This window comes from Peromyscus leucopus, chromosome 17 (assembly GCF_004664715.2).
Source record: "Peromyscus leucopus breed LL Stock chromosome 17, UCI_PerLeu_2.1, whole genome shotgun sequence".
Classification (NCBI taxonomy): domain Eukaryota; kingdom Metazoa; phylum Chordata; class Mammalia; order Rodentia; family Cricetidae; genus Peromyscus; species Peromyscus leucopus.
The window spans coordinates 22,096,889-22,111,973 of NC_051077.1; the positions used below are offsets into that span (position 1 = coordinate 22,096,889).

Below are 15,085 nucleotides of genomic sequence, written 5' to 3' on the forward strand. Positions count from 1 at the left end.
TCTCAACTGGACACAGTGCAGAGATCAACAGACCATGTGGAGCCTAGCCCCAACAGATACATCTACACTACAGCTCCTCTATCTATGGCTCAGGGAACACTGTTGAAGAGGGGCTGGAAAGATTGTAGGACTCAGGAGACCGGGAAGTCTGCTGTGAAACAGTCTTTCCTAGAAACGGCTGCATAAACAGACTGGAACAACACTAATATCAATGGGTATGTAACCAAGAAGGGGGGAAATGTCATGGGGCCATCCCCATGACAAAGAACTTCAGCCTACTTACTGTCACATACCTTAATGCAGAATGGATTCATTATGCCTCATTAGCCGTTAGTAAGAAACATAAACTCTTGTTAAGAATCTTTATTGGTAAATTGCTCCATAAAGCTAAAAATACAATGTATGAGATGGCTTCCATGTCTCCATGTCTGGAGAGCCTCAAAAACATAACTTTAGTAAATTATAAAATGAGCCACCTAAGACAGGAGATTAAATAGCCCATCACTGTTTCCAAGAGATTCTTCGTCATAGTTGTTAATTTTGGGTTTTTTGGAAGGAAAACAAAGTAGGCACCCAAATTAAAACTAGTAACTTATTTAATGCATGTTTTGGCGCTTCTCCTGGATTTGGAAAGCCTTTTCACATCCTTTGCTCTCAGAATAGACTTACTCCAGGAACTAGGAAAATTTGAAAATTAACCCTTTCAATCAACTAGAAGGCCACCCATTGGAAAAGAACAGGGTGTTGCAAAATGGCAAGCTATTATTTTTGAAATGCCCTATTTTTACCTTCAGGCTCCTGAGCAGGGTCTAATTTCCTTGCAGGGAGGAGTTGAGACCTGGTAACATTTGCCTCATACCCACTTTAGAGCTCAGGGCGGCCAGTTTTGCAAACCCTCCTAACATTTTTCATAAGCATCCTACACATAATTTGAAGAAATCTTGGAACATTTCATGATATTTTCCCTGCTATCATGAAGACAGTTTTGGGAGCATGTAGCTTCTAAGAGATCCCAGAATTAACAATCACAAGGAACAATATGCCTTGTGGAAGCAGTACTTCCCAGATACCTGCATTTTGGTGGCTTTCCATGCATTTCCCTTCCTATGTAAATACTTAGAAGCATGCTGTGCCTTAGTTAAATTTTGAAAATGAACTTAATGGATGGTAACTTTACGTGAGCCTTTTTTCTAGAACAGTGGTTCTCAGCCTGTGGGTTGTGACACCTTTATATCAGATACACATTTTTTAAAGATTTATTTATTATGTATACAATATTCTGTCTGCATATATTCCTACACCCTAGAAAAGGGAACCAGATCTCATTATAGTGGGTTCTGGGAATTGAACTCAGGACCTCTAGAAGAGCTGTCAGTGCTCTTAACCTCTGAGATATCTCTCCAGCCCTATATCGGATATTTTTACATTATGATCCACAACAGTAGCAAAATTACAGTTATGAGGTGTCAATGAAATGATTTCATGGTTGGGGGTCACCACAACATGAGGAGCTGTATTAAAGGGTCACAGCATTAGGAAGGTTGAGAACCACTGTTCTAGGATGTCTCATATCAGTGACCTTACTCTCAACTTGTTTCAGATGGAATTTTTCATGTAATAAGGAAGGGTTTAGAGTTAAGCTTGATGATTGCAACTTGTCCCATCTCACCTTTGACTAGTATTCACCAGCAACATGTAGTTTTGTCTCTTTATAAAAAGATATTTCTGTCCAAGGGACATGGGCTATGATGCTTTATCATCATCATAGTGCGATGTGGCTTTGCTTCAAGTGGCCACTTTATTTTTAGCTTGGTTATCATTTCTAGGAAGTCTCTTGCAGTAGAAATAGACATAACTCAGTGTATAAGAGATATGGTGCACGCCGCACCATAGACACAGGTGCTTAGATAACCAGGTGAGCACAGGAAACTGAACCTTTCGCTGTTCCTTAGGCACAACCTTCGCTGAAATCAAGAAGAAATTCATGGGAATTAATCTCTTCCTGTCTCCTCAGTATCCTGTCAGGGGTCAGCACTTTAGATTTCAACTTCTGCCTACTGTATGTAATATGTATAATTTCATCTTAGTTATGTATCCATGGATACACATTTGAGCCAGTTTTTGTCAGTGGATGATTTTCTAGATATCGATGTAATATTATAGACATTAGAAACTTCTGATGATAAGGAGAATAGTAATTATAAAAAAGGTTCCATTTATCAGACACATAAAATGGACCAGGTACTCTACTGAGTGTGTTATATTTGTAATAATACAAATACCCTATAAAATTACTGCCATCGCTCAATTTTATAAAGAGAAACACTGAGAGAAGTATCTAGTTAAATGTTAAGTAACACTTCAGTAGGCAGATCCCCCCTTCTCTGTCTCTCTCTGCCTCTCTCTGTCTCTGTCTCTCTGTCTCTGTCTCTGTCTCTCTCTGTCTCTGTCTCTGCTCTCTCTCTCTCTCTCTCTCTCTCTCTCTCTCTCTCTCTCTCTCTCTTTCTGTATGCATGTATTTGTAGGCAAGATATCTGTTAAAGCATATTTTTCCCTGGAGATTTTAGTTGTTTCTTAAATCATTTGAACCTTGTTTTCCCCACATCTACAATGAGAGTCATGAAAAACTGATAAGAAAATAATAATGAGTTAGTATGATTTAGAAAAATAAGTAGAGCACTTAATTGAAAGCATATTTCAGGCACCCATTAGATGCAAAGTGATGCTGGGGAGAGGAGGAGAAGAAGCCAGGGATGATTTCATGAGGATTCCTCCAGTTGCAGAATCATAGCTGAGTATGAATGGGAATTACCCCTTGCCAGCTCATGTTATTTCAGTATAGCTGCGTTAGATCAAAATGTGCATCACGGTGATTCGAATCGAGGAGCCTCAAGGAGCAGAGATGGATTCAGAGCCAGTGTTCTGAATTCTTTATGATCCTTGCAGTATCCTGTCCTGTGTGAACTGGAAAAACCACTAGCTCCCCTCATGCTGGCCTCATATAAGCTTTCATTTCAAACTATTTCTGGAAGCTCGTACTTCTGGATCTTAATGAATTGTAATGTCATTTTGTAAGAGTGTTGTTAACCTCTGGCCTCAGCTTCTGATGACTTCTGCCAACCACTTATTTTTCTTCCCTTTTAATAAGTGTTACTCTGTCATTTCAGGATGTCCAGGGAATAGGGTAAAAGTCCAACTCTCACACATTAACATTCTGCAACCCTGTTTTCCTCCTCTCTCCCCTTTGTTCCCGATCCATTCCACAATTCACTGACAAACAGGTATTGACAGTCCTTAGTGAGTTAGAGATATTTTTAGTTGCTGAGAATGAAATAAACTTCCTAAACTTGGTCTCTGATCTTCCTCTTTTTTGCCCCTCCAATTAGTTGTTCCAATTTCTCTTTGATTTACCTGGATTGCATTGCTAAAACATTTTGAGATTTCATATAATAGAATCGCTTGGAACATGCAACCAACTGTTGCTGTCACTTCTGCTCATTCATGTCAGCTAATGGGAAGCTTCTTATGATGATATCTGTATGCTGTACTCATATTTAAAAATTTGCTCCTGCATTTGCTTCCCTGCCAATTCTTTCCAGGGTCATGTATAAACTTTTCAAGGTCATGTATATAAGTTCCTTTTTATCTATTGAGTAAAGCCAACCTCCTTCAAGGCAAATTTCAAATGTCTATAGTTTGCCTTCATTTTGTAAAAACTTCTTGGAAAACTAAGCCCATGTACTTCTCACACCTCTTAAGCTGACAGGCAGTTTAAAGCCAGAGAAGATGCATAGTACCATAGTACCACAATACCTCAAAGCTGATCAAGAGGGCCATTTCTCTGTAAGTTTATTTGGTTTAAATTTTTGGCTTTAAGGAACTACTCCCATGTATAGCAGTTGATACATTTTTTTCCTATTTAGTTTTTCCTCAAAATCATAAACTTAACTATGCAATGCAGCTTCACATGGAGGGGAATATGGAAAAATATGGAACCCAAAGAGCTTCAGTGAGAGCAGAGATTGCACGGTATTGCAAGCACATGGGTGGGGCACCCTCCTGAGCTACAGAAGGAATGGTCTGGTGGGTAAAGATGCCTGCAAGTCAAGAGAGTTAGAGTTGTCCACAGTCAGAAATGGTGATCATTATGCTTTAAAAAAATCCTATGAGTCAACCATAGGTCATTTATTACCCAGGACCCCCACTATATTAAAATCATTGTAAGAAGAGTTTTCTCATTGCAAGACAATACCATTTTTTTCACTTTCCAAGAAGAAACCAATAAAAAAAAACAGAAGACGGCTCAGAAATGACCCATTTCAGACCAATTTTAAGCTCATGAATCCACTTATCAGTAAGTAAGATTTAGCATACCCTAGGAACTGGCAGCAAGGTGTGTGGTATAGAAAGGTTTGCAAAGGGCTCAGGAAGTCTGCTTTCTATAAATGAGAATGTCCTTCAGAACACAGAAATAGTCAATGTTCTCTGTTCATTAGACTCTTACGATCCTGCAGCAAGGTACCCAGGTTATTGTAATGCACTGTGATGGCTGTGGGGGAGAGTTTTTAGCATTGTAGGTGTTAATATTAGCAAACCCCTAAACTAAAAGCAAAACAGTCCCATGACATATATTTTAAGGCAATGGTTTAAGGTAACGGCTTTGGGGGTTCAAATTGCCTTTTCACAGGGATTGCATATCAGATAGCCTGTATATCACATCTTTATGTTTAACATATTTACATTACGATTCATAACAGCAGCAAAAGTAAAGTTATGAAGTAGCAATGAAATAATTTTATGATTGGGGTCACCACAACATGAGGAATTGTATTAAAGGGTCACAGCATTAGGAAGATTGAGAACCCCTGACCTAAGGAATGGATACCCATTAGAAACAGAACATTTTAGTTTTATGGGAAAAGCTTTCTCTGGGAAAGCACACTGCTACAGCACATATATGTTGTCAGAGAGGATGTATGATGCAGACATAGCCAACCCCCTCATTTGATGCTGCTCTGGTCACCCTTATATAATATAAAAGAGGTGAAGAGGAAGCCACTAGAGCAATGGTTCTCAACCTGTGGGTCACGACCCCTCTGGGTTGCACATTAGATATTTACATTACAGTGCACAATAGTAGCAAAATTACAGTTGTGAAGTAGCCACAAAAACAATTTTATGGTTAGGGGTCACCAAAACATGAACTGTATTAAAGGGTTGCAGCATTAGGAAGGCTGAGGACCTTTTATTGAAACCTTAGAATAGATATAGGGAACAAAGGTTGAAAACAAATTGTAGAATGCACACGTACATTTTCTTATGGACATATAGACTATTGGTACTTAGGATTGGAAATAAGCTGTAGCAATATTTAACTGTGATAACATAAAAATTCATGAGAGTCTTGAGACAATTATAATGAAGGAAGGATTGTAAAATTACTTCTGGAAGTCATTGGTGGGGATAACTTTTTATTATGCTCTTTGAATATAAGTATATGAAATGAGCAAGTTCTTTATTAGGTAATTTACTTGAAAGAAACACTAGCCCTAAATGAGTATTATTATAGCATATAGATTGGCTTGCTTAGTGTAAGAATAAGATTTAACAAAATAGTCATAAAGCAAGTAACTACTTTAAATTCTGAGTTGAAAACATAATAAAAATAAACCCTTTTAAGAAATCTTAGGCATTGAGAAATGGTGTTAATTGGTGAATTTGAATTTTTTTAAAAGAAGAATTCCAATTCCCTTTCTGAAAAGTAACCTCTGATTAGATGGACAAGATCATACTTTACTGTGCATAGTTATTATTTTGAGAACAAGGTATAAAGACCATAACACATAAGGCAGAAGACTTCCCTGTCATTTCCTCTACTAGTCAGCAGTGTGACTCTGGACAGGACATTTTTTGAGTGTTATTCCTCAGAGTCCTTGTTGGCAATCTCTGACAACACCAGAGATAATGATACTTAATTCCCTTTCTTTCCCTGTCATTCTATCCAGTTATTTTATTAAATAATTTACATATGCCAAAATTCCTTTTTCTTGTTGGTGCTGCAAATTGAACCCAGGTCCTTGCACATGGTAGACAACTGCTCTACCACTGATTTATACTCCTAAAGCCCTAGAATTTCATTTTCAACATATTAAAATGTGTTTTCCTCGTATTTTGAAAGCCTTAACAAAGCTTAAATTGTTAGTGACAATCTCGAAGCATAAATATAAATCACTCTAGAAATTAAGAATTCGGGTAGCTAACACAGTCATCTTATACTTTATAAAAGTTTATGATTAAAACCCTTATTGATTTCTTATGATCCAACTGTCAAAACTGCTCCCCATTTTCCACTTAGTACATTTTGTGTTTGTTTCAGAGATTTGGAGATAGGTATTAACATTTGTTCTCTTTACATACTGTTGTTCCATACAAGTTTTCAAAAAAAATTTTCCTTCTAAATATTCAGAAATATAACATCATATTTATTATTATAACTCAAGGTTATTTCAATCTTTGCTATATTTATTTACTCATGGATCACACATTGAACCATTAAGACAATTTAGAAGCTTGAAAGTGTGGTGATAATGACTTCATGATGACATGAAGGACAAATGTATGGTCAATTAAGTTTTCACATGACTGACACATTACACTGACGTTCAAATGGCTTCAGTTACACAGAGCATACTCAGAGAACATAAGATCTGAGCAGTGAATTCAAGCTTATTACAAACAAAACCCAATTTTGACATTTAAATTCCCAAACTGAAACTAAATATGTAAAGACAGAAATAATTGGTAGATTTGTATATCTTTACATCTCTTAAAAAACAATCTAAGGTGTACATTAGCAATTGGATATGTAACTGAAACTAGTCGGGAGCAATATTAAACAATTTGATCATCACAGTTTTTAAGAAGACTCAGAATATTCTTTGAAGGCTCATTATGAAAAAAAAAAGCACTATCATGTTATGTACTCTTTTTGTTGGGAAAACAGAGAAGAGGAAGGATTCCCTACAGTTTCACACTTCAATGTGAGAAGATTCATTGGCCTCAAGCTATGCTATGTATTTGTAGCACAGAAGGTTATAGATGGATTGGTCACTAAGTTAAGAATAAAAAGAAATCAAAACAAAACATTTCTATATGGGGAAAGAGACTCAAGCTATGAGAAGCATATTTTAGAAATGACATTTTGCTAAAAACATTTGACTCACAACTTTCTCCTGACTAAACATTTTCCCCTTCTGCTTTCAGGGCTCGGCTCCGAAAGCAGTCAACAGCTGGCTGAAGATTCCCACTCTGCCTCCTAGACGACAGTCTCAGCCTCTTACCTGGACCAAGAGTTTCTGTGCTGCCAAGGCATGATGCTGTTTCAGCCAGGGTAAGAGAGGAGTCCGTCCTGTTAGCGTCCCCAGAATCTAAGTTCACATTTCGTGGCTGAGGTCACAGCTCTATTCTGAGCAGTTCTCCTTACGCAGTGTGTGATTCTAACAAAAACACCCTCTGCAGCTGGAGGGAGCCTCAGCTAAAGCCGGATCCTGTCAAGGCGTTCCTAGTGACTTCTGTCTTCTAAATGCAGCCTGATGTTTTTGCGAGAGGGGCCTCCACAACCAGGCCCAGATTGCCTGCAAAGTATTTCCTGCCTCTGAGAAGTTTGCATGTGAGAAAGCCTGCACGAAGCTGACGGGAGGGGCAGAAAAGAGCCGCCTGGGCGTTGAAGCTCTGATTTTACACAGGGCTGAAGTGAGTTTGTCAAAGCTCTTGAGATGATTAGCTAGCGTCAGAAAGTCCTAGAGTCCTTCCTATCCCACAGGGCTCATGGAAAACAAGGCAGAAAGCAAACGTTAACTCTCCCTCCACAGCATTTCCACTTTGCTAAATGGAGATCAGAGCACTTCTGTTAACTCTCATTTCAATTTTTTTTTTTTAAGACAGATGAATTCAGAGTTTTTTAATACCGTAATTCTTCTAAAGTTTAGAACCTTTAAAAAAAAATCACTTAAAATTTACACCCTGGACTTGAGAAAATCTGTAAGTAAAAGTCCAAGAAGCTGGGAGGTAGAACGTGTTCTTCCTCTCTTCCATCCCCAGAAATCTTCACAGAACACAGTGGTTTGTGTTTCAGCACATGTAGCCTTACCTACCGTCGGGATCCTCCAGTTACAGACAGCCACGGCTGGAAAGGCAGAAGGCAGACTCCATCTTGATCATGTTAGAGTCGTGCTGACAGTAAACACTCGCAAGGCTTCCTCCTGCATGGCCGGGTCCCTCAATCACATCTCTAAAGTGGCTAGCAGAGTGTGCATCCTTCCCCAGACACACAGTTTGTGAACTCTCATCTGTTTATCTTTTCTGCTTTTGTGCCTCCACTGAATGACTTCCTCCTAGCTGCTCCACGCTGGGAGCTTGGACTACCATTTGGTTTTGATTAAAACCAGACAGCCAACTCTGGAGAATTTAGGGAATAAGCTAATGGAAACTGCGAGTATGGCTTTAATTAGTACATCAATTAATAATAGATGTTAGCTTGTCTTATAGTAAGATGTCACAAACATAGATCTCAAATCATTTCTGGAAAGAATTCATACCGAGTTACTTTTATGATCTAGAATTCTCCCTTAGGGAAAGTACAAGGGAAGAAAGAACTGTGGCCTTGGGACATATAGGTTGTGGCCTGGCCAGTGGGACAGCTTCCTTGTTTACACCAGAGGAACAGGAAACAGCATCTCTCCATTTATCTTATTCAGTTGAAACTGCTCTGTAATCTTTCCCTTCCACTCTGGTTACATTCAAAGGGTTCATTCTATAGCTCTTGGTGACTTAACCAGTTTTTTTCCCCCACTGATTAGTGATTAGATGAATCTAATTATTGGGTCCATAAGAGGGCTGTACATTTTTAGCTTGTCAGTCACGGGATATGGGAGACTAATTCCAATATCCAAGTGAGAAATAAGTATAACATCACATGATTATATTATTATAATAATGAAATGCAAGAAATATTAAGCCTGAGTGTCTCAACATCTGTCCTATTCTCTGAAATATAAATGAGTATTCACTGTTTACCTATATTCTCAGCTGGTCTTAAGTTTTATAAATGCACGCAGATCCTCCAATATTGTAATGGCCATCTTCTATTTCTCCCTGAAAACACTATGTAGGTGATGACTTGATGAATTATGATGCCATAGCTACTGCATCTTTCTTTCCAAGATAACTGAAATAACTTTTTTAAAAAATGGAAAACACTATTAGAGAAGAGTCAAACAAGAAAAACTTAAGCCATGCACAAACTGGAAATGAGATGCATCGTAATATAAATACACTGGTGAGGCTTGCCATGGTGGCAAAGGTCTGGAATCCCAATGCTTGGGAGAGCGATCAGGAGTTCAAGGTCAGCATGTTCTACATCTAAAGACCATGTCAACAAGTAAGAGAGGGGCGGTGGAGATAAAGTCAGTCACAAGTGCTTGCCACACTGAGTGATGGGGACCTAAGTGCAATATCCAGAATCCACCCAAAACTACCTGGGTATGGAGGGGCATTCATGTAACTTCAGCACAGGTCAGGCAGAGAGAGCAGCATTCCAGGAGCTCACCAGCTATCCCTACTTAGTGAGTTCGAGTCCCACCAGAGAGTTTAATTGAAAAAAAAAATAGAAAAAAAAATAAATAAAAAATAAATAAATAATAAATAAAAATAGAAAAAATAAAAATAGAAAAAAAATAGAACTAGAACAATGACACAAAGGTTGTCCTAGAACATGTACACACATAAACACAGTCATGCACCCATACACATTTGCGCGCGTGCGCACACACACACACACACACACACACACACACACACACACACCAGAGCTAAAAGGGAAGAATGAACCCACCCTAGATATTTATTCCTCACATAAAATATGTTGTCAGAAGGACTTATAATTGTAGATGAAAATCATACTAGGTAAAAACATGATTATTCAGATTATCTAAATTAAATCTTCAATTGTGCACAGACAGAAGTCCACTCATATGTCCTCTTCCCCCCCCCACACACACTTTTTTTCTGATGTTAAGGGTTGAATTGAGGACCTCCCACTAGGCAAGCACTCTACCCATGAGCTATAGTCCCAGCCCATCATTCATTATTTAAAATCTATTTATCCTCATATTTAAATCCTTCCACTGTCCCTGCTCTTTCCAATATTCTTTGTACTTTTATTTTGCAGATAAAGTACTAGGAAATAATTTTCTCCCAGGCAAGTGATGGAAAGTGGCCAAGCCTACACTGGAGCCCAGTTCCTCTCAGTTCTGTGCTTTACTTTATCTGCCTTAACTGCCTCCCTTGACATCCACTAATCATTGTGTGAAACTGGGAAGACTTCTTGAATGTTCTGTGTTTCAGCTCTTCCTTAAAAAGAGCCAGATTCCATACCACTCACAAATTGGAGAACAGGATATGGCTTGTGTGTGTGTGTGTGTGTGTGTGTGTGTGTGTGTGTGTGTGTTTGTTTATGTGTTTGTATTTGTTTCCATAAGGGAAACCCCAGAGGGAAGCAGAGTGAGATTGCATAGAACAGTGTTCATCACCTGTCTCTGCCTCTATGCCCACTGTGCTGCATGTTGGTTGCTCTGTGCCTCAAGGGCACCCCACTGGTGCTTCTTAGCAGGCTTCCTCGGGGATTCCATCATCCCAGGGATGCTACCACCTGGGTTCTCTCTGTTTCTGGGCACACGGTGACACCCCCCCCCCCTAAAAAAGCATCAATGGGATACCCTGGTAGTCTCCACACTCTCCTCAGTAAGTTTCTCCTTAACGACTTCTCTTAACAAACCACTCTTATTTCTCCGTATTAGAAGCCTCACTTGCCAGATATTTGATCAGATTTATTTTTCATCTTTAGTTGCCAGACTCAAAACAACTCCCAGAACTTACATTTTCATGAAGACATTTGCACACATGCCTATGAAGACAATGAGCTAACTTCCTAAGGACTCAGGACTGTGTCAGGCATATAGAAGAGGTTTAAAACATCTGGTCCCTTTTCTATTTATAAATGTAAACACTTGACTCTCCTAAAAGTTTGCTCGATTCTCTCTTCCAGCTCAGTTATAAGACAAGGCAGAGAGGTACTTGAAAACCAACGATCAGGGCCACATATGGATCTACAGCTAACCACCATGATTACGCAAGGTCCTAAGTATGAAGGGTCACTGCTGTCAACTTTATAGAACTACAGTCACCTAGGACTAGGACCTCTGCGTGTGCCTGCGCGATGTTACCTTATTATTATAATTTATGGGGGAAGAGCCATCTCAGTTGAGGTTGGAGCAAGCAATTCTGGGCTGTAGTAGGAGGGAGGGTGAGCTGAGCACCAGCAATCCTGAGCACATTACTGTTTCTTGACTACAGAAGCAACGGGACAAGCTACATCACCTTCTTTCTTCCTTGGCTGCTCTGTCATGATGGGATAGTATGCTTCCTTGAACTGTGCACTAAAACAAGCCCTTCCTTCTTCCAGGGGCGTTTCCAGCCTTCTTAATTAATTAATAGTTAATTAATTAATTAATTTTATCACAGACGCTTTGGCCTATGCAAAGTCTTACTCTGAGCCTCCTTAACAGTTTTCAAAGTCAAGGAAGCTGGACTTTGTAAAGTGTTTAGGCTTTATGGCTGGTATAGTGCTCCCTGATGGCTAAAATTACCTTTATTATTTAAATTATTCATTTTAATTGTTATATCTGTCTTTTGGATTTTTTTTTCTTTAAGAACCTCTAGCTAGCTGTCAAACTTCAAGCTATATATGCACATTTGGAACAGTTCTATTGGTAGAACGGTTGTGAGCTCTTTGTGAAGAAAAGAAAAGCAGAAAGATTGCAAGATGTTTTCCAACTCTTGACATCGGCCATTTTCTGGGAGACCTTCATGGAATTTCTTCATTTTTACTCTCAGTCTATCCTTCAATGCTTCTAGATATGCTGGTTGCTTTGATCATTTCTCATTCATATCCCAATCACTTTACTGACCCATAACTGACACACAGTAAATTGCTCTTATTTAAAACCTGCAACTTGATTGCTTAGTTGAATTCCATACACACCTGCGATAACACTAGACACCAAAGACGTCACCTCTAAGTCTCTTCCTGTCTGTCTGTCATGCTTCCCCTGGGCTGCTTTTTTTTGTCTCCTTTCTTTCAGACAAGCTCTCATTTGCTCTCTCTTACTTCTGATCAATTTGTGTTTACTAAAAAAAAAAAAAAAAAAAAAAAAAAAAAAAAAAAAAAAAAAAAGGATGTACAGGAACTCACATGTACATATTTTCTGAATTCTTTCGCTTAGCGTAATTATTTTCAAATCTATGCTTGCTATTGCTTTGCGGCATTTAGCTCATTTCCTTTTGTTGTTTAGTAGTATTTCACTGAACAGATACACCGCTCATTACTTGTGTATCTGTTCACCTGTTGTGGACATTGTGGAGAGTTAGATGGGGACAAAGCCATGTGCCCGTTTATATATGACTGCTATGGATAGTCATGTTAAAGACATTCTATGTGTACATTCTTTAGTTCCATTTAAGTAACTCAGGAGTAAATGAGAGAGCAAGTTCTATGTCTTAGAAACCCTAAACTATTTTTCTAAGCAGATTTACCAAGTTTATTTCTGTCCGCATTCTCTGAGAACTTTTGTGTGTTCTTCATATACAAGCCAGCACCTCGAGTGACACATTTTTTAAACTTTAGCCATCCTAGTAGACATGTACTCATGTATCTATCTCCTTTCATTTTCAATTTACATTTTCTAATGGTCAATACTGGATTTTTATTTGCTTTCTTGGTAAGTTTCTCTGTTGCTTATGAGTGCATCTTTGAAGAAAGGGCCTGTTCAAAAGTTTTGTCTGTTTTTAAAATTTGAATTACCACTTTCCTAATTACTCTGTAAGGGACCTGTGAATACTCCCCCAGCAAGGAATATATCAGATTAAAGATTTGCAGATATTGTCCCAGTGGAGTTGTCCTCTCTCCTTCACACTCTCCCTCATTGTCTCCTTCACACTCTCCCTCATTCTCTATCCTTCACACTGTCCTTTATCCTCTGTCCTTCAGATTCTCCCTCATGCTCTCTCCTTCACACTGTCCCTCATCCTCTGTCCTTCACACTGTCCCTCATCCTCTGTCCTTCACACTGTCCCTCATCCTCTGTCCTTCACACTGTCCCTCATTCTCTGTCCTTCACACTCTCCCTCATCCTCTGGCCTTCAGATTCTCCCTCATCCTCTCTCCTTCACACTCTCCCTTATCCTCTGTCCTTCATATTCTCTCTCATCCTCTCTCCTTCACTCTTTCCCTTGCAAGTACAATTTTCACTTGTGTTAATTTAAATAATGAATATATTATTTACGATTTATTTTTATTTTTTATGGGTGGCCTGTACTGCCACAGCAAAGTAATCTGCTTAACTTAAGGCAATAACGATTTCCTGTATATTTCACGATAAAAATTTTTATAGTTTTAGGATTTATGCTTAAGTTTCATGAAAAATGAAAGGTTTGTTTACTTCTGTATGAGTTATGGATCAAAGTTCTTTTAAATTTAAATTTAAATTCAAATTCAAATTTTAGAAAAGGGTATCGAATTGCTCCTGACTATCCCTGTCCATGGAATTGTTTTGCATCTTTGACAGCAGTCAAGTCACCAAATTTATGAAATTCCATTTCTTGACCTTTCCTTCTCTTCCATTGATCTGCTTGTCCACCTTTCATGAAGCACCATGCTGTGTCAATTACTGTAGCTTTGTAGTTAGTTTCAAGTCAACTATTGTGAATACTGCTGCTTTGATTTTTCTTCTTCAAAATTATTTGGGATGATCTTGGACTATTGCATTTCCGTAGGAAATTTCATATCAGCTTATTTGTGTCTATAAAAATAGCCTGTAGTAATTTTGTTTAAATTGTCATTTAGATCAATTGGTAGCTGTTTGACATTAGTGATATCAAATCTTATGTTCCATTAGTACAATGTATTTCTGATTTTATTAGATTTTATTTTTCACAATACTTAATGACTTTAATGTAAAACATACATTTTTGTCATATTTTTCTCTAATATATTATACTTTTAGTGCAAGTGTAAGTGGTTAAGTGGTAGTCACATTTCTAGTTGTTTATACATACTACCTAGAAATACAATTCAATTTTGAATATTGATTAGCATTCTTTAAAAATAACTAACCTCAATAACCAGGATCAGCACCTTTTCCAAAACTCCTACAATATTCTTTGCACATTGCTATGTCTATGTGACTAAGGGTAGTTTTGGGTCTTCATTTTCCTTGTTGCTTATTGCACAGTATCAAGTCTGCTTTACAAGAATGAATTGCATTATGGAAGCAGGCAGACTTGCTTTGTTTTGAATCAAATGGAGCAAGCCAATTATTCTTTTACAAGACGTGTTAGCAGCAGATTTTTTAAACATTATTATTTCATACATGCCTTTTATTTGGCTAAAGATGTTCAGTTAAGTTCATTTTTTTTTTTTTTAAGTTAAGGACAATTTTTTCGCTAAAGGTAATTTTCTTCCTCTGGGGAATGTATGACAATGTTTCAAGGCATTTTTGGTTGTCAAAACTGCAGGAAGATGGTTCCAAATCAGCATAGTGTACTCAAAACAGTTTCCCATAAGATGTGAATGTCCAATTCCAAACATTATCTCTGTTGTGAGGCGGAGAAACCCTGCACTGATGTGAGTTGGCTGAAAAATGTGCATCAGAAAGGAGACTGGAATTTCAACATTTTCTTCTTTTTCTCTGTCCCTTTCTGTGTCTCTCTTCTCTCGTTCCTCCATGGCCTGTTTTGGTTAGAATCTCAGTCTAGGACCATCTAGCACAACTGATACCCCAGTCAGGGCTGGGAATAGGTGGTATGTGTTAATATTTCTGGTAAAGAATTGTTTATGGTTTTTTCTGAGTATGGTTTTGGTTAACTTCACGAACCACCCTCCCCCCATTTTAGTCCATTGATATGGTGAATCCCACGGATTGACTTCCAAATGTTAAGCAAATCTTGTCTATTTCTCATCCAATAGCAT

At 38.2% G+C, this 15,085-nt stretch overlaps 1 protein-coding gene across 3 annotated transcripts in view; it reads right to left on the reverse strand.

Annotated features, from left to right (window-relative positions):
- Dlc1 (DLC1 Rho GTPase activating protein) overlaps window positions 1–8,329 on the reverse strand; it is a 385,945-nt gene extending 377,616 nt beyond the window's left edge. The window contains exon 1 of one of the 3 annotated variants that reach the window (XM_028872374.2): window positions 8,154–8,329. The gene's annotated coding sequence lies outside the window, so the exon portion shown is untranslated. Of the gene's footprint in view, window positions 1–7,340; window positions 7,892–8,149 lie in introns of those variants that run through there. The other 2 variants (XM_028872373.2, XM_028872372.2) reach the window with 2 other exon arrangements.
- Window positions 8,330–15,085: the final 6,756 nt, after the last annotated feature.